The 21,026-nt window shown below is 43.2% G+C and overlaps 1 long non-coding RNA gene and 1 other non-coding gene across 2 annotated transcripts in view; both read left to right on the top strand.

The window, feature by feature from the left end:
• LOC126234786 (uncharacterized) overlaps positions 1-21,026 on the top strand; it is a 514,880-nt gene that overhangs the window by 301,290 nt on the left and 192,564 nt on the right. The window lies entirely within an intron of this gene.
• Positions 9,824-9,898, top strand: Trnat-ugu (transfer RNA threonine (anticodon UGU)). The gene has a single exon. It is a non-coding gene; the product is annotated as a tRNA-Thr (tRNA).

Genomic DNA, 21,026 nt, shown 5'->3' with positions numbered 1-21,026 from the left:
ACTTAGGTAGTGTATCAAAATTACCGAACCGTACTTATGGCAGAGCGCATCTCTAGTTAAAACCAACTATGAGAAAAAAAGATGCTGTGCAATGCTGCGTTACGAAAATGTATGCTTTAGTTTTTCTTTCTCGCGGTCAATTTTAACTACGTGTCATTGCGTTTAAACCAACAGATAAATTGCTTCTCCTATAAATGTTCTCTCTCCTTATAGATAATTTTAAACTAAATTAGCAGACAAGACAATGCTCCTTATGCCTCGTTTTATTCCTCACAGTCGGTATTAACAGAAATGGCTGATCGGCTTATAATTGGAATACTACTACAAACCTGAATCGTCCACAACTTCTTAACCCTACTCGTTTACGGATTAAAACCATGCGAAGTACTGTTGTTGAAGCTATTATCCTCACAAATCTAGCAGCTGGTGAGATCTCTCGCACACCCCTTGTACCAATGACCCGAACCGATTTACGCATTCATTTTAGGCGACTTCAATTTCCAGTCAAGATTTCCTTTGCAACACCAGTAAACAAGGCAGAGAGCGTGGACCGAAAGGAGGAAGCAAATGAACGTAGTGACGGGAACGGAGGATGGAGGGAGGGGGGAGGAGGAAGGGAATGACAGAGAGAGGGAGGAGGAGGTTATGAACAAAGAGAGGGGCGAGGGAGAAGTAGAGGTGGGCGGAGAGATGGATATTATATGGTATACCCAATTCCTACATGTATTTATCAACAGTGAATCATTGCCGGGTTCGCTAGCTTATAATATGCACAAGAACCAAGGATGCAGTCTCTCGCCCATATTTTTCGATTTGTCCATCGAAGATGCAATGATGAAATGAAAGACCGATTCAAGAATGGGATTCAAACTCTTCGCTGGTGACATTGTCACCCTCGGTGAAAGCGACGAACAATGACTGGGTGAGCTGAATGAAATGGTCTAATGAATACAGCATGTAGACTTACAGTAAACCGTAAAAAGATAAAAGCAATAAGAAGTAGTAGCAACGAGATGAGTGTTAGACCCAACTTAAAAATTCATAGTTAAGCAGACGAAAATAAGGAATGCTGTAAAAAACAGACCAGCAGTGGCAAAAAGATATTGCTGGCCAAGTGAAGTCTACTGGTAGATCTTAATCTGAGGAAGAAATTTTTGTGAATGTTCGTTTGGAGCACAGGACTGTTTGGTAGTGAATAATGGACTCTGAGGGTATCGTGAAAGTAGGCTTGTTAGGTTTTTATGTTGGTAACGCCACGTAGCGCTCTGTATGAAAATCACTGACTATGCTGTGTGCAGTCTCTGGCTGGTTGACATCGTTGGAATATTCACTACTGTAGTGTTGGGCAGTTGGATGTGAACAGCGCGTAGCGTTGTGCAGTTGGAGGTGAGCCGCCAGCAGTGGTGGATGTGGGGCGAGGGATTGCAGAGTTTAGAGAGCGGACGATCTGGAGGTGTGTCCGCCAGAAAAAGGAAATTTGTATGTCTCGATGTCATGAACTGATATATGTATTATGACTTTTCAACACTATTAAGGTAAATACATTGTTTGTACTGTATCAAAATATTTCATTTGCTAACTATGCCTATCAGTAGTTAGTGCCTTCAGTAGTTAAAATCTTTTATTTAGCTGGCAGTATTGGCGCTCGCTGTATTGCAGTAGTTTGAGTAACGAAGATCTTTGTGAGGTAAGTGATTTGTGAAACGTATAGGTTAATTTAGTCAGGGCCATTCTCTTGTAGGGATTATTGAAAGTCAGATTGCGTTGCACTAAAAATATTGTGTGTCAGTTTAGTGATGATCGGAATAAGTAAAGAGAGAAATGTCTGAGTACGTTCAGTTTTGCTCAGCTGTTAGAAAAACAAATAACGTAAGAGGTTTACCAGCACAGTAATTCATAATTTTTCTAAGGGGACGTTTCAACCGGAACCGATGAGAAGATCTTAATCTGAGGCAGAAATTTTTAAGAATGTGTTTTGGGGGCACAGCACCGATTGGTAGTGAATAATGGACTGTGGGAATTACGAAACCGATGAGAAGCGGTGCATTCGAGACGTGATGCTACAGAATAATTTTGAAAATTATGTAGACTTATGGGGTAAGCAGTGAAGTGGAATGGAATATAGGGGACACACTGACATGAAGACAAAACAGAATGTTAGGACAGGTGTTACGACATCAGGGAATAACTCCAGTGTTCGAGAGGGAGCTGTACAGGGTAAAGACGTTAGATGAATGTCTATATTGGAATACATCCCGCAAATAACTGAGGACGTAAGGTGCAATTGCTGGTCGGAGACGAAGAGGTTAGCGCAGGAGAGGAACATGTGAAGAAAAGGGGGGGAGATTGGGTTTAACGTACCGTCAACATCCAGGTCATGAGGTCATTAGAGACGGATCACGAGCTTGGATTGTGTCTAGGATGGGGAAGGAAATCGTCCGTGCACATCCATAGGAGCCATCCCGGCATTTGCGTGGAGCGATTTAGGGAAATCATGAAAAATCTAAATCTGGATGGCCGGACGCGGGTCTGAACTTTACTCCCGAATGTGAGTCCAGAGTGCTAACCACTACACCACCTCTCTCGGTGAGGAACTTGTAGCGGGCCTGTTCGAACCAGTGAAAAGACTGATGGGGGAAAAAAAGTGTCTTTATGTAAAAAGCTGGAACGCCGCTGTTCGTCATGTTTGCCCACAAAACCGAGGACGAGGTGGTCCTCCACCAGTTGAAGCAGGCCAGAGGAAGACAAAAGACGAGTGTCAATTTTCTTAGCCCTCCGCATTACCAGTGGTTAGCACTCTGGACTAGTATTCGGGAGGACGACTTCCTTCCCCATCCTTCCCTAATCCAGTGGGACCGATGACCTTCTCCCCCCCCCCCCCAACACACACACCCGTCTCCCCCAAATCAACCAACCAACCAACCCCCGTGTTGACACCTACGTGGTCGCGACGTTTCATTCGAAAAAGCCGCTTTTCGGCGCCGGCGCCAACTCCTGCTGTGACTGGGGCGCCGGCCGAGCCTCTGGCGTGGTTCACGTGTCGGCCACCGCCACCTGCTGCCTGTACCGCGACAAGTGGGGCGTGCTCGGCCGGCCACGGTCGGCGGCGCCCAAGAACGCGGCCGGCCGCCCGCTATCGACCCGGCACGGGGCAGCGCGTGGCGGCTCGGCGTGCTCTTTGTACAGCCTGTGCACACGGCCAGGGAAAATATTTAGCCAGCCCGCCTGTGTCCGACAATGCGACCACGGCTCGAGTGTTTGTCGGCGAGGCGCCTGCTCGCGCCTTTATGAAGGCTGCGCGAGCAGGTAAATACCGCCCCAGGCGGGGTTGGACGAATGCTGCAGGGCGCAGTCTGAGCTTCGCTCTGCACCAAATGGTTCAAATGGCTCTGAGCACTATGGGACTCAACATCTTAGGTCATAAGTCCCCTAGAACTTAGAACTACTTAAACCTAACTAACCTAAGGACATCACACACACCCATGCCCGAGGCAGGATTCGAACCTGCGACCGTAGCAGTCCCGCGGTTCCGGACTGCAGCGCCAGAACCGCTAGACCACCGCGGCCGGCTCGCTCTGCACCGCCTTCCGCACTGTTACCTCGCGTACACCCCTACTCGCTACGGGACTCTACTGAGGCCAAGGAACCAATGAAATCACATATCTTTCGGAGTCTTTCGAAGTGGCGTGCGTGTACTCTGTCCTCTCGGTTCAAAATCCGAGTAATTGCCAATAAAATTAGAACAAAAACCCTTACATTCTGCCTGTCGATCGCTGTGTTTATTTTCACAAGGCGAGCGGTTTCGTGTAGTGTGACCCATCATCAGATTAGTTACACAAACAAAAGAAAAATCAAAATTTCATTCTAGTCTTCTCTTTCGAATATTACAGATATATTTTTCCAATCTACGTTACAAATGCTATTCAACGTACTGTTTCTCCAAATTACACAATAAAAAGTCTCATATACTGATGTCAAACTTGTATGCAGTCGCTTTATACCAGAATACAGATAACATTTGACTGGTGTAAAAGCCCAGTACCCTCTGTATACATTAACACATTAAATAATATAATCTTGACATAATTTATGCATAAAGACTATCTACATCTACATTTATATTCCGCAAGCCACCCAACGGTGTGTGGCGGAGGCACTTTACGTGCCACTGTCATTACCTTCCTTTCCTGTTCCAGTCGCGTATGGTTCGCGGGAAGAACGACTGCCGGAAAGCCTCCGTGCGCGCTCGAATCTCTCTAATTTTACATTCGTGATCTCCTCGGGAGATATAAGTAGGGGGGAAGCAATATATTCGATACCTCATCCAGAAACGGACCCTCTCGAAACCTGGACAGCAAGCTACACTGCGATGCAGCACGCCTCTCTTGCAGAGTCTCCGTAACGCTATCACGCTTACCAAATAACACTGTGACGAAACGCGCCGCTCTTCTTTGGATCGTCTCTATCCCCTCTGTCAACTCGACCTGGTACAGATCCCACACTGATGAGCAATACTCAAGTATAGGTTGAACGAGTGATTTGTAAGCCATCTCCTTTGTTGATGGACTACATTTTCTAAGGACTCTCCCAATCAATCTCCTGGCACCCGCCTTACCAAAAATTAATTTTATATGACCATTCCACTTCGAATCGTTCCGTACCCATACTCCCAGATATTTTACAGAAGTAACTGCTACCAGTGTTTGTTCCGCTATCATATAATCATACAATAAAGGATCCTACTTTCTATCTATTCTCAATACATTACATTTGTCTATGTTATTATCTATCTTCTTTAGATATACACTGAAGCGCCAAAGGAACTTGTACATCTACCTAATATCGTCTAGGGGACCAGCGAGCACGCAAAAGTGCCGCAACACGACGTGTCATGGGCTCGACTAATATATGACGTCGAGCTGGAGGAAACTGACAGCATGAATCCTGCAAAACTGTCCATATATCCGCATGAGTACGAGCGAGTGGAGATCTCTTCTGAACAGCACGTTGCAAGGCAGCACAGACATGCTCAGCAATGTTCGTGTCTGGCGAGTGTTCCTGGAGCCACTCTGTAGCAATTATGGGCGTGTGGGGTGTTGCATTGTGCTGCTGGAGTTGCCCAAGTCCGTCGGAATGCACAATGGACATGAATGGATGCTGGTGATCAGACGTACGTGTCACCTGTAAGAGTCGTATGTAGACGTATCAGGGGTCCAATATCACTTGAACTGTAGACGTCCCACACAATTACAGAGTCTCCAATTCAAATTTGAAATGAGACTCGTCCGACCAGGCCACCTCTTTCCAATCATATCACTGGTGTCATGCAGTCATCAAGAGTACACGAGTGGGTCTTCGAAACACCATATCGATGGTGTTTCATTGTATGGTTCGCATGCTGACTCTTGCTGATAGCCCAGTATTGACATCTGAAGCATTTTTCGGAACGGTTGCACTTCTGTCACGTTGAGCGATTCACTTCAGTCGTCGTTGGACCTCTTTTTCCGGCCGCAGCGACGTCGGAGATTTGATGTTTTACCGGTTTCCTGACATTCAAGGTACACTCATGAAATGGTCGTACGGGAAAATCCCCACTTCATCGATATCGCAGATATGTTTGGTCTCATCGCTCTAGTGCGCTGGCTACAAAACCACGTTTCAAACTCAATTACATCTTGATAATATATGACGGTAGTAACTGTTCCCGAAAGAACAGTTACTGTGGATGACCATGCAGCTTTGCTAGAAATGAAATGATAATTAAATAGACACCCTCGCTGCATACAGGCGTTGATGTACTTCATTGGGGACATGTTGAAAATGTGTGCCCCGACCGGGACTCGAACCCGGGATCTCCTGCTTACATGGCAGACGCTCTATCCATCTGAGCCACCGTGGAGCATCTGCCATGTAAGCAGGAGATCCCGGGTTCGAGTCCCGGTCGGGGCACACATTTTCAACATGCCCCCAATGAAGTACATCAACGCCTGTATGCAGCGAGGGTGTCTATTTAATTATCATTTCATTTCTAGCAAAGCTGCATGGTCATCCACAGTAACTGTTCTTTCGGGAACAGTTACTACCGTCATATATAGTTAAAATATGGCTTCCCGGCCATTGACCTTCTTGTGCGAACGCACACGCTATGCCCGAACTCGTACGGGACTTGGTAGATTAATCTGCCACGAGTAATGAGTATGATGGGCAAACATCTATTAGGCGCACAACGAATGTAGTGGTGTGGACATGTTGGGAATGTGGATCTCACGGGGAGCGTGCAAGGGATAAGTCCCTGCAGACGCACTATCTTCTGTGCCCGCGGTGGCTCAGATTAGAAATTCCATCCATGCATGATATAGTGTCCGACAAACGACGGAGTCGTCGGCAGATCATCAGCACTCTGACCACGCCTCATGGACCGCAGGTGACCACTCAGAATGACATCGTCCACGCATTAGTCGAGCACTACCGTCGTACTTATTGTGAAGAAGACGCTGGAACTGCAGCAGACGACTCCATTTTGCATTACGTCACGCGCACCCTCCCCCACACGGAGGCGGATGCTTTGACAGTGCCGGTCACGCTAGACGAAGTCAACCATGCCATCGCCAAGGGTGCAGTCAACAGATCGCCCGGCTTTGACGGCTTACCGATTGAGTTTTACCGTACCTTTCGGGACCTCATGGCACCACGGTGGACGACTATGTACCAAGAACTGATGACATCTGACCGAGCAATCCCACCCGCCTTTGCTGAGGGCATCATTATACCGGTCCACAAACCAGCCCGAGGTTCGATGGTCACGAGTTACAGACCGCTCACCCTACTCAATGCCGATTACAAGATTTTCGCGCGCTTACTGGCAATGCGGCTCCGAACTACACTCCCTCATATCCTCTCGCCAGAGCAAACGACGCCTGGCGGACAGGTTAACATACAGACTGCCACAGGGGAATGCCGCGACTAATTGCGATAGCGGCGGCCTGCAGACTCCGGGCAGCGGTCGTCGCTATAGACTTCGACAGCGCCTTCGATAAAGTGCGTCATCGTTTCCTGTTTTCGGTGGCAGCCCGAATGGGCATCCCCCCTCCGTTTCTCGACGTCATCCGGCGTCTTTACGACAGTGCCAGTTCACGTGTCCAAGTCAATGGACGTTTAGCAGGGCCGGTACCTATCTGCCGTTCGATACGGCAGGGATGCCCCCTCTCTACCCTCCTGTATGCCATTGCCCTTGAGCCCCTTATTGGTGGTTTGACGACCAAGCTCTCTGGCATCACCCTACGCCAACACACTTTTCGCTGTCGGGCATATGCTGATGACCTCCTCCCCCTCATTCGCTCCGGATCTGAGATTCGAGAAGTCCTCGAATTGATTACCCGTTATGGGGCTGTCGCTGGCAGTGCCATGAATGTCGCCAAATCTTCTGCAATGCACATTGGACGAAGCCTCCAGGAGGGTGAAGTTGCACCCCTGCCGCTTGTGCGGACTTTCCGGTACTTGGGCATTACCTTCACCCCCACGGTAACACGCACAGCGGCAACGAATTTCCGTCGCCTGTTACACGTCATCCGCAACGACGTCCGCCAGAACCTCTTGCGCCGCCAGGACACACTTCAACGGGTTGAGTTTATTAACCTTTATGTGGCATCAAAATTGGTTCACATCGCGCAAGTTCTCCCTCTGCCAACTGCAATTGGGCGCAACCTTCAGGCGGCTTTTGGCTATTATCTCACGGCTGGTTCAATGTTTAAAGTCCGTTATGAGACACTTACCCTGCCCTCACGGTATGGTGGCGTCGGGCTCGTCAATGTCCGTATGCGAGCTGCAGCCTTGTACATGAGTACCATGAGAAAACAGTGGATAGGCCAGGGTACATCTCTAACACGCAGCCTGCTTGAAGTCCTCCTACCTGCTTCCACCTCACCACCGGTGTCTGTCGGCCATATCGTGCCTTATTTGTCCCATATTTCGACCTTTTTTGTCGACTACAGTTACATGCATACCAGTCTTCCAGATACACGCCCACCTAGGACTAAGGATTTTTACAGCCTGTTGCTGCGCTGTGTTCCCCGGAATGTGATGGAGACCAAACATCCCTCCGTCCAGTGGCCCATAGTGTGGACTACCGTCCACCAGCCCTTCCTCCCTACGAACGTCCGGGCACTGTGGTATCACATAGTCAACAGGAAATTTGCCACGAAGCAGCGCCTGCACAACATTGGCTTGTCAGAATCCCCTCTTTGTCTCCTTTGCCAGCAACTGGACACTGATGAACACCGTCTGACATGCGCCTCGTCGCAAGATGTATGGCGCTTCGTGCAGCAAATCATTGCCTGCTATCTCCGGGTGCCACCAGACAAAATCGAACCTCGAATGTTTCTATACCCGGAGGACCGACATTTTCCCGCCGCCAAATGTCATGCTATTACGTGGGTCAAAGGATGGGCGGTCGCTTATCTCTTTCATGAGGGACCTAAATCCCGCCTCGAATTTTGGACCTATTTACGAACAGCCCATGCAGCTCTCGAACGCTCGCCACGTTACGAACATTATTTGCTAACTATCTTCGAGCGGTCTTTGTTAGACCTCGACTGAGCTGGGGGGTGCCTGGCTCCTCCCCCGGCGGTGTCTGAGTTTCAACTGCCTACGATCTATTCTACTTCTGACCTCCGCGGATGGGAGAGCGCGTCGCAGATTGCGCGGATTTTATTTCTTTTTGCTTTTCCTTTTTCCTTCCTTTTCTTTGACCAGAATTTATATTTCTTTTCTTTTTCGCCGATGTGTTCCCATAATTTCATGATATTAGTGAATCTTACAAACACACATGCAAATAAATAAATAACAACGCCTTCCACTACTGTTGATTCCTGTGTCTCCTATTTCCCTAAGCACCATAGGCTCGGTGGTGGTGAGGGGGACACTGTGGCCAGGCCTCAGGTTTCGACCCCTGCCCACTTTGCCCCCCGCGCCCCCAACGTCGCCTAAAAAAAAAAAAAATAAAATAAAATAAAAAAAAGATAGCTGAGTGGTCAGCGTGACGGATTGCCGTCCTACGGGCCCCATGTCACACTACCACTTCCATCGCGGAGTGTTAGAGCTGAAAAGCTGTTCCTCTTGTTCCACAGCCCCCCTGTTCACCTGATCTCAGCCCATGTGACTTTTTTTTCTTTTCCAGAAATTGAAACGTATCTTAAGCGGACGTCAGTTTGGTACTCTGTAGAGCATTAAAAACAATGTGCCCCTTTCAGCTGAAGCCTTTCAACGCTGCTACCAAGATAGGGAACAGCGACTCCGCCGGTGTATAGCTGCCGAAGGAAACTGCTTTCAAGGGCACAATATTTTTCTCTGAAAAAAATAAAAAATAAAAGAAAAAAACATATAAAAAAAAGAAAAAAAGATGGATAGAGCGTCTGCCATGTAAGCAGGAGATCCCGGGTTCGAGTCCCGGTCGGGGCACACATTTTCAACATGTCCCCAATGAAGTACATCAACGCCTGTATGCAGCGAGGGTGTCTATTTAATTATCATTTCATTTCTAGCAAAGATGCATGGTCATCCAAAGTAACTGTTCTTTCGGGAACAGTTACTACACCGTCATATATAGTTAAAATATGGCTTCCCGGCCATTGACCTTCTTGTGCGAACGCACACGCTATGCCCGAACTCGTACGGGACTTGGTAGATTAATCTGCCACGAGTAATGAGTATGATGGGCAAACATCTATTAGGCGCACAACGAATGTAGTGGTGTGGACATGTTGGGAATGTGGATCTCACGGGGAGCGTGCAAGGGATAAGTCCCTGCAGACGCACTATCCTCTGTGCCCGCGGTGGCTCAGATGGATAGAGCGTCTGCCATGTAAGCAGGAGAGCCCGGGTTCGAGTCCCGGTTGGGGCACACATTTTCAACATGTCCCCAAAGAAGTAGATCAACGCCTGTATGCAGCGAGGGTGTCTATTTAATTATCATTACATCTTGATAACCTGCCATTGTAGCGACAGTAACCTATCTAAGAACTGCGCAAGAGACTTGTTGTCTTATGTAGGCGTTGCCGACTGCAGTGCCATATTCTGCATGGTATACATATCGCTGTATTTGCATACGTATGCCTATCCTATTTCCTTTGGCGCTTCAGTATATAAACTGGAGGCCTTTGCGGGATTCCTCTCTTTATGGCTGTGCTAATATCAGGAACTACGCTAGGTATTTTGATACGGTTTTTCACTAATCGACAGATGCACGAAGAAGGTGTGTGTGTGTAAATTATAGATACATCGGCAAATCGGTTTAACTATCACAAATTTAAGTCCCCTGCCGCTGTGAAAACAATGCCATTCCCATCTAGTGGAAAATGGTAGAACATCTTGGAACTGCAGCTGCGGGGAGGCCGCTGTGTGCTACCGCTAGAGTTTTAAAAATATCGTAAGCTACCGCAGATGACAGTAAGTAAGCGGAGATTGTGGTAGTTTTCCTAGTCGTTTTGGTAAGTTAAGATCATAACCACATTACTTGTATGCTAGAGGTTGCATACCTATTGAGCATTACCTACTTCGATCACTTTGTTGGCGTATGCAGTCAGTGTCTTACTAGATTCCTTTACAAACTGTAAGCGGTGAACTGTCTAAACTGAGTGAGAATATATATAAAAGTCTTCACGTAAAGGGCCTGCCCGTTTACTTAAAAATAAACAGTATTTATTGCAAAATTGAAATCGTCAATATTTAATTCTGGTTCCATTAGAAAATAGTTGATTTGTAATTTGAAACAGAGGGAAATTGTAGTAAAAATAGAAACCAATACAGTTTTATCATATAGTGCCAGACGACACAATTTCCTAAATAAAGGTAAAATCAAGTAACCGCAAAAGAAAAACAATAGTTCGTCGATTGTATGTAAAATGTGTTTTTGTTATTCGTAAACAACTTTCGAACTTATCAGTACTGAAAGAAAGTCTTGCCTTTGATCATGATGAAGGTTCTAATCAGAACACGAAACAACAATAATACAGATTTTATGAATGTAAATGCATGTAAACTGTACTTGAATCAAAGGTAATTGTTTTTATTACACAAATGCGCAGATGTTACGCGATCAACAAATTTTTATCACTTATAAAATGCAGTTTATATTTTATAAGTGTATAATACACAGTGGACTGACACTGAGAGATTTGCGGTGCTAATTACGTGCAAAACAAACAAGAAACAAAGAAGTCATCAGCTCCCAGTCTATCTGTCTCACACACATATTCTTTTCTGTTCCTCTATCAATGCTACCAATACTACCAGTAATGCAATAAATGTGTCAAGAGCTAATTTTGAAGTTGTGGCTGTAAGCTGAGACATTGGGTAAAGTGCTTGGAAGTACATGAATTTTGTATTACACTTGCAGAATTATAATTAAAATACTATTAAAATCCTCGCACTCAATACATTCAAAAAACCTCGTGAGAGAAGCTCACTATATGCGAAGATATTAAACAGAGAATTTTATAGAAACCTCTTTAAATTACATAAAAAAGTTAAATATGTGTAGTCCAAGGAGTATCATAGTAATTGTATTCATTTCATATAAAGTGTGGTACAAAATTTCATTGCCATATCTTTGAAATTGTGGATTTGATGCATGTTTTAAATACTGTGTGTTTTTCAACAACGTTCCTCCTTAATTCATCATACTTGAACCTATTTGCACGAAACATTTATAAATTAAATACACATACCTTTTTGTGAATCAATCTGTTGAGTAGTTACATCTTCCAACTACTTCTCTACAAGTCATTAGAGTCATTTAACTTTTTATGGAATTTAAAATTTTATTTTAAAAAAGTAATTTATGTATCTTTTTGTCAGAAACTGTTCAAGATGATGATGATGATGATGATGATGATGATGATGATGTTGTTGTTGTTTGGTTTATGGGGCGCTCAACTGCGCGGTTATCAGCGCGCATACAAAATCCCAACCTTTGCTCAGTCTAGTCTCGCCACTTTTCAGGAATGATGATGAAATGATGAGGACAACGCAAACTATTCAGGAAGTTTCTACAAAATTTTCTGTTTAATCTCTTTGCATATAGCGATCTTTTCTCATGAGTTTTTTCTTAATATATCGAGTAGGAGAATGTTAACATTTTTTAATTACAATTCTGCAAGCGTAATACAAAATTCATGTAAAATTCCAAGCGCTTTACTCAATATCTTAGCTTACACCCACAGTTTCAAAATTATCTCTTTAGACATTTATGGGATTTATAGAAATAGGTGTGCAAAACTTGTAAGTGGGCTTGAAAACATCCAGGATACAATATGAAGGCCTCTACCAGTGTATTAAGGGGCTGTTATCCCTTTGAGCCTGTAGAGCCTCGTGTGACACAGATGAATGGTTAGCTGTTGACACCATGTGGAAATATGTAGCCCACACTGTGCTTCTCATGTCACACTGGATAGGTTCTGTGTGGTAGTCTTGCCGTAATACACTTGAGGAGTATTTGTTTAGCCAATTTTCCGGGTTAATTCGAATAAAGTAACCCTAAAGCGAAATTCACTTTTTCCTAAGGGCATCAGATAGATTCCAGTTTGGGTGTAGATTTCTTCAGTACGTTTTCCCACTCACGTTCTCCCAATTTATGTCGGACCGAGTATTTCCCTGGTACCTTCCTTTCCTTTGGCTCCAACTATTCAGTATATACCTTCTTGTTGATGACTAAGGATTCCGCTGCATAGAGGCACTCCAATTTTATGACCGTGTTGCAGGGCTAGATTTTTGGTTTAGCAGAGACTGATTATTTATTCTAAATGTCCTTCCTTGACTAATAATTCATTTCTATTTTCATCTCTCTGTTTGTGTTTCCTTTTTTATCTAGACCATTTGGCTGTATTATTTCCCCTGAGTAATTTAATTTATTCACTCTGTTGAGTCTGTCTATCTTGTCCATAGGAATGTTGTAGTATTTGTAAAGTTCAACGTGAAATCTAACTTCTCTACAGAAATTTGTAATTCAGCCTTCTCGTCGTCTCTTTCAGTAGGTTAATTTGATCAGTGGTTTAGTCAGTGTTCTCCGAAAAGTTTGTTAAATTATCTGCAAAGGCTAGTTAGCTGAGTTTGACGTTCGCGTTTTTATGTCTGTCTGATTTCTCGGATTTCTTTTGCTTCAAATATAAGTTTCCATTCGCTGATTACCTCCCCCAAAACGCACCTGAAGAGCGAAGAGGATCACCTTACCTTACAGGAGTTTTTAATTCAAATAGTTCTGAAATATCCACACGGAATTTTATTTTAGACTTTGTGTTGATGTTTCTTCAAGTGTTGCTAAAGCATATTTGTTTGGGCCGAATCGTTCTACTATATTGAAGAGTGTTTCTCTGTCTACGGAGTCGTAGGATTTTTGGAAGTCTACAAAAGAGTACGACACGAATTTTGCTTTACACATGAGTTCCTTAAAACCAGTATGAAATGCGTAATTGTTCTTCCCAGTACCGGCCATTTCTAAATTCCTCTCGGCATTCAGCGACCTAGAATCTAACTGCTCTTGCAAATCATTTTGAAGGGCCTTGAATAGATTTTGTACGTCACTGGCACTTAAGAGATTCCTCTGGACTTGTTAACATCTGCACTATTAACTTCAAGTGTTTTTGAAGTTTTTAAATCACGTAATATCACCGTTTGTGCTGTTACTTTAAAAATTTTTACTCACAATTTAATTGGGTTTTATTTATATTAGAGCTCTGAACTAATGACATAGATTTATGTTGCTGAGAACATAACTTTCCGTAAAGCGCCATCCATTTAGCAATTTTCAGTGAATCCTCGTCCTGCTGATTCCTTTTAAGTGATAGGACTGAACTACTTCGTGCTATGTGATTTTCATAATGACACTGTTTCTATGATTTAATATCAAATTACTGCTGATTTGGTACTGTACATCTCTTTTCTTCTTCCTTCATCATTTATGTGGATGTGAAGACAGTCTCTATCACAAAGCGAAACTGGTAGCACACATAAAACATTATAACCGACCAAGACGGCGTCTTTTATCATTGCAATTGCAGTTGTCACGGTTCCGAAGAACATGATATTTTCAAATATCAGTCTAGAGTTTTGACTATATTACTTCATTTATTAAGTATTAGCAATGAATTTCTCTGGTAGTTGTAAATTCTGTAATGTATTTGTTCGCCAGCATGCACAATACTTTATTGTCCAGTAATGCTGGACAGTAGTCTAAAAATTCGAAACAAGTGCCATAGCTGCATATATTATCACTGAAACAGTTACAGAAAGGAAACGGTTTGCTTACCATTTGGTATGATCTCTTAAATCATCATTTGTACATTAAAATATGACTAATGGGTACACTATTCTTAGTACGTAGGCACATATTCGTAGGTTCCGGCTGAAATCGTGACATCGTTTTGGACTGAATAGAAAGCACGTTAATGAAACTACGTATTGAGTGAATGGGTAACGGACATAGTTACTAGAAAGGGATCACAAGATTAGTGAGAGAAAACTGAAGGGAAGGGAGCGGCCGGTACCTGTTAGCGGTTCTCTCTAATACGTATAGGGTATTTTACGCTTGAATACAAATGTTTGTTAACAAACGTGCTTACTTACGTAATAATTTTGTAATAACTAGCGCGGCTGTTGCGGAAGATTCAAAACAGAGTTCTCCTTAACGTAAGGAAGTTGCCTAAACGAAAATCCTACGCGTGTTTTAAAAAACAGTGTCACACATTCCTATAGGAGGTTAGGAGGTCATATCAGTCAAAACCAGAAGAAAAGGTCGTGTAATAATATGTCCGGAAATCAATAGCTGTTGAGATAAGAACCAATCAATCATTCCTATATGTGGTTACCATGCATCTTGACACATTCTTAAACTCTTCTTGACAACGAATCATTACGAACTTCCCAATACACGTGGCTCTATTTGGATTACGTCACATACATTGGTAATGCGCTACTGCAACGCCTACATAACGTCGATGGATTGGGAACACAACTGATTGGTTTCAAATGAACGGTTGGCGATGCTACCGTGCTTCCTCAACCAATTCATCGCCCAGGAAACATTGCGGAGAGGCACTATTGTACGATTCCTAGATAAAGGAGTGGTGCACCTTCATCCATAGAAAACAATATTTGTCGTTCCGCAAACAATATTCCAATAGCGCTGGTAATTCGTCGCTGATACACATCACCTGTTAATCTGTTCGGTAAAGTGTATGGCCCTACGAGTCTGTCACCGACAGTTCCTGCCCATACACTGATGCTGGAGGGATTCTGGTGTCTCACCTCTATGACTGAACGATTTGCATCTGCCCATACCTTCGTACTGTGGTAAGTTACTATACTGTATCGTGTGCATTTTTCCTATTCTGTAAATAAAATGCAGACTGTGAACTCGGATCTTTAGCAGTCTGCTCTAGAATCAGCTGGTAGAACTGTAATCGGGGACGGTGGTCTGTTGGCCGCAGGTATTATTTTCCGGACATATAACTTTTGATAAATATTACCTCTTGAAGGAATGTGACACTGTTTTTTTATTTTTTTATTTTATTTTTTTCAAATACCCTGTATACGTTGAATTACGAAATGTCTTTAGATAAGTGGCTCTAAAGGTGATAAACATTTTTTAATACATGAATATGGGCGACAGTTGATCTGCAATTTAAAGTTCATAATTTTGTAAGATTCTAAAATCCTCTGTCCTCATATATGGAATATTATTCACGTGATGATTAGGGAACGTTTGTTTATTTATTTTACTGATTTCAAAGCATAGAACTATGTAACATAAACTGACGTCGAAATAAATGGGCTTTCTTGAACGTTGTGAAATTGGATAATAGTAATTAACTAAAAACCAAATCTAAACTAAAAATACAGATCTCAGTAAACCATCACAAGCTGCACCTGTGGTATAGGCAGAAGTGACTAAATCCAGCAACTTAGCACCCACATTGAACATCCAACGGTGTAGCTGTAGTTGAGATAGCTTTGTGTATTACACCCATTAAGCAAAATTTAGTGTACTTGTTAGATTTTTCTGTTACAAAAAGGCCACCACCAGAAGTAATTCTGACTTTCCAAAGTGCTAGCTACAAGCACTGAATCTGAAAATGTACGAATGTTTTGGTAACAATATTTTTTTTAAAAAAATAAGGTACGACTTTTATCGGGTTTTCTACAAAGCCATGGAACTAAATATCGCATGAAAAAATTTCAAACGCTTCAATACAAAGTGGTTGAAGGGCAGCTGTTACCTGCACGACCGCATGCATAGTGGCAATTAAATTATCCAGCTCACATTATGAGACTCAGTCGATCGTGTTCATCTCGCATTTGCTCCATGAACACGTGTAATGATATTCGATGCTGCCGCCTGTCCGCACTTCAAATTCTGCTATTTATTCCAGGCGCGTTATTAATGAGGACAGAGAGGAACATCGACGACTAACTGATCCATCGAAAATTGTGAATGCTTTACTCCTCTACTGTGCGACATTGGCATCATTCATAGTTTATACAGGAGTTTGTATAAACCAGTAGTTCATAGCTGCAGCTGCTGAGCTCACACATTCGACTACTTTCTGTACATTTGGCGTCTAAAAAATTCACTGAACATAGCAATCTGGTTGTCATTGTGTATTAAAATTACGTGCACGTGCACGTACGTATCAAGAAGCGTCTCGTGTCCCCTGACAAGTAGTGGAGCAGAAGAAAATTTGACGCGGACTCGAACCTGGATTTCCCGCTTTACTTGGGTCTCTCGTCATAACCGCCTCGGCTATCCGTGCGCGACCCACTGCCATAGCCACCCTTCCCTAGGTCGTCGTTCCTCCGTTACAACCTTTACTCGAACACGTCTTTCAATTACTGAACTCAATTAGATTTTCGCTGCCTGGTATCGGCGAATAAATACAATGTTGCAGTGCCTGTATTGCATCGTTCTTCTTAACAACACAGGCACTACAATATCCAATTCGATAAATGTTTCTGAGATTTCCTATCACGTTATCGCGTAGGATTTACCACTTCCTCTGCCGTCATCGTCAGACCTGTCGTGCTAAAGGGCCATCTCCTACTGTAGCCTGTAATTCGCAAAGTTATGTCACACAGACTTCACGAAGTCTCGGAGCTTCCAAATGCTACAAGGGATTATGTCTGTGATCGAGAAAATTAATAGTGATACAGGTTCCGTTAGCTGGTGGATAATGCAGCTCAGTGTAGCCTTCCAGCATCGAGCACTCGATTCAATGCGACACTAGGGGGTACAGCCTCTGTCCTGGTCAACGTTGTTGCTCTCACGATCTCAACGGTTAGTTTGATGAGAGAATATCGGTAGGTAGGTTCCATCAAACACAATCGTATGCTCGTAACAACAGCCGATTGGCCAAAATTCCGATATTTAATGTGACATCAGTGCTCTGGGTATCGTTTTGAAGTCGTTTTAGGAAAATAAATGCTACAGCATTCAGAGGTAGTTTAATACACTCCATGGATACTGACACTAAGGCTGTAATTTATTGGATGCCGACCTGTCTAATTTTCTTGCCTAATCGGATAATGAATTAAGTTCCTTGATGCCCAAGACTGGTTACTTTACATATCGTAGCTCCGAAGAAATTTTGTGATGAATAGCCTACTCCGTCTTTTTGTGTCTTAATGATGGCAAATTACTAGAATGAAATTTTCACTCTACAGCGGAGCGTGCGCTGATATGAAACTTTCTGGCACATTAAAACTATGTGCCGGACCGAGACTCGAACTCGGGACCCGAGTTCGAGTCTCGGTCCGGCACACAGTTTTAATCTGCCAGAAAGTTTGATGGCTAACTTAATATCTCGGTCACTACAGGCGTTCTTCCGCAACAAGTTTTGCAGCTGTCTAATCTCGGAATCCTTAGCATACCTAAGTTATATCCAACCCTCTGCAATCCAGAGCTGCTGTCCCGCCTATGCCAACACATTCCAGCCCCCCTCCAACTCCAAGCCGTCCACTTTATATCTCAAGGCATCTGCAATAGGCTCCTTTCTGATGACCCAGGACCCCTCCAAACGCTTCCCACCAGTTACATACCTATTGCCCGTATCCTCTCCTTAGATAAAGTCTCAAATGCCTTTCCTAGCTTCCTGACGCTTCCTTACTATTTCCTGCTCCAACATCCACTTGAACGTCTCCCTTCCCAGCCTATAGATACAGTATCTAGGTAAATGTGAGGCCAGAGGTACAGCTGTAGGCTAGAAGAGCATGAGATGTACCTGAATGGCAAATAACCTCCGGAGAACTGTTAAACCAACAACATAGCTCGGAAATAGTAATCTTCTTCATTTGAGGAGTAGATGTAAAGCATGTTGAGTCTTCCACAAAAGCCACATTTCCAATGGTCTTCCTCTATCTCTCTTTCTTTAGGTCTATAATCTCTTAAATTTCTATTCTTTCTGTGCCCATTCTTTCAACATCCTCCTTCCGTTTGTGAACCGTATTTTATTCTTTCATTCATGCAGAACATATTTTTCGTTCTTTCTTTATTTTCAGTAATTCCAGGTTATATTTTGGTCTGTGAGCATAGGTGCTGCCATTTCTTTGTAGAAACTTGTCCTGTCTTTCCTGCGTTCATTGGTTAATGTTCTGTGTATAGCGCTACATTTTTGAAACTTGTTTAACTAATTAGAGATGGCGTTATCATGATCATAACTTACGTCACATCCTAATAGTAATAGCTGCGGGTAAGATACGTGTTCAACAGATTTTCTATTTAGAATTATTTTAGAACGTACTGGGTATTTTTGTTTAAAAACGATGATTTTGGTTTTATTTCGATACTTTCGGGTTAGTTGACTATTAAGCCCAAGCGATGTGGAAACAATTGTAAATCATTCTCTGACTATTGTGAAATTATCTGATCATCAGCAAAGACTTCTGATTAAGAGTTTTTCGATTGTTTTCAACTGCCTCAACAGCCTCGCAGAATTTCGCTAAGAACCAGCCCTGAGAGGTTGAGAGGCGAAGATTTAGGATTAAAACGACTGGACCACGAAATATTTGTGCAAAAGAATTACTTTTATTATTTAAAAGTCAGTACTGAAACGCTATAAGAAAAATTACGGTGTTTGTTTTTCTACATACATTTATGGGGGTCACAATAAAACATTGTCTGACGGAACCGTTTTTCTAACTAGTGAAGTATGTGACACCACCTTTTCTTCTGATCAGATTTGGTCTTGCTTTCATTTCCAGTTTTAATATTTGCAAATGTTTTAACCTTTCTTACCAGATGTTATTACCAAAAATCTTCATAGAATATATCTCCTCAAGAAACGTTCAATAAACTAAATTTGATGAATCACCTAAAAACGGGAATCAGAGCATATTGTTGACCAATCTCAAATTCTGAAAGCTTCGAGGGAAATTAGCTTGTCATTCGCAGGCACTAACTGCGTCAGATTGTTATTGATGTGGATTCAGTTAGCACACGTAGGGCTCTTTTCAATGTACGCGGCAGAATAATAATGAAAAAGAGTTCTATTCTCTGTTGTTGATATTTTCCTGTGGAGATGTGACACTAAGTGTGAACTTTTATGTGGAATGATAAATAAGTCACATTCTTTCACAGAATAACTATTAGCACCATGTAGTGTCGTATACCATCCTGGGCCTCGAAAATGGTGATCGACAATATTTCAACGTCTCCAGACATTGAAGCCATCTTTTAAAGCTAAGTGAACTTTTTATAGTGTTTCATGTCACCTTTCGTGCACTTCAATATACATTGCTTGCTAAACAATGAATGTTTTCATGCAGTGACAATTAACTATAAACACAAATTTCTTATTGCTACTGTAAGGGATGGCGCAATGGTTAACGCACTTGCCTAGTAAGCAGGAGGTCCCGGGTTCGAATCCTGTCCGGTACACATTCCGTGTAATACCCTGAAGCAGCTGACATAATTAACCCCTCCCCTTCCCTTCCGTTTCCTTTCTTACTCCCTCCACCTTCAATTTACATATAATGTTTAGAATATCACTCACAAGGGAAACTCCCCAACACGCTTTTCTCAGATTTACTGGTAAGATTGCTCAGGGGACAGCCTATCAAAACTGAAAACACATCAAACATGAAAACGGGAAGAAGCTGTACTGAACAGCGAAAAAAGAAGCTAAAAATAATGTTTACGGTCCTAGCTCAAGAAATGCAACATCGAGCGAAACTGAGTAGTCATGGTGTCTTGGTTATGCGTTCACGGTATTGTAATGCGAAGGGGAAATCCGAGTTCAAATCTCCCTCATGCCCCCTCCCCCTCCCCCTCCACCCTATTACTTCACAAATTATGAATTGTCCGTCGGGCCGCTGGCGTGTCTTTTCGATGCATACAAATTTGTGTCTGTGTCGTGCAGTAACATCCGTTTGCTACAGCGAGATGTAAGGAAGGGACCATCAGAGGCAGATACCTCTTACTTGCTTTGCTAGTGCCACTTGTTATGACTCTTGCGTTCCTTTTCGGAAGTTTTGACTTCCGAATTCCTTTCTTGTAACATAGTTCACACCCGTTTATTTGTAGTTTTCATTTCCGTGAGAGGTTTGTGCGGTTTCTTGCCTGCTCTCTCTATTCATCACATTTACTTGCGACGGTAGTATATTCTTACCAAAAGATTCGTGACCTATACCCAATGTGTAGTATGACAACTGCCAAGATTACAGAAGGAAAACGGACAAGTCAGTGACTGGACGGGCAGTTCTTAAATTTGTGAAAGAAAAGTATGGGTCGTGTAGGAGATTTGAACGTTCATCTCCCGATATATAGTCCAACACCATGATCGTAAAACCACGCCGCTATGGGTCTGGCATTTCGCTCGATGTCGCAGATATTGCGCTTGCATCGTCCAATATTTCTATTTCGCTTCTTTTTTCGCGGATCAGCACAGCTTCTTCTTGTTTTCATGTTTACTCTTTGTTCCGTTTTCTAACTGGCTATCCACCAGGACATTTTACCACGAAATCTGAGAGCGGTGCGGTGGGGA

The sequence above is a fragment of the Schistocerca nitens genome, chromosome 2 (genome assembly GCF_023898315.1).
Source record: "Schistocerca nitens isolate TAMUIC-IGC-003100 chromosome 2, iqSchNite1.1, whole genome shotgun sequence".
Lineage (NCBI taxonomy): Eukaryota > Metazoa > Arthropoda > Insecta > Orthoptera > Acrididae > Schistocerca > Schistocerca nitens.
Note: the sequence above shows the minus strand (reverse complement) of the source record. Positions and strands in the feature narration are given on the sequence as shown.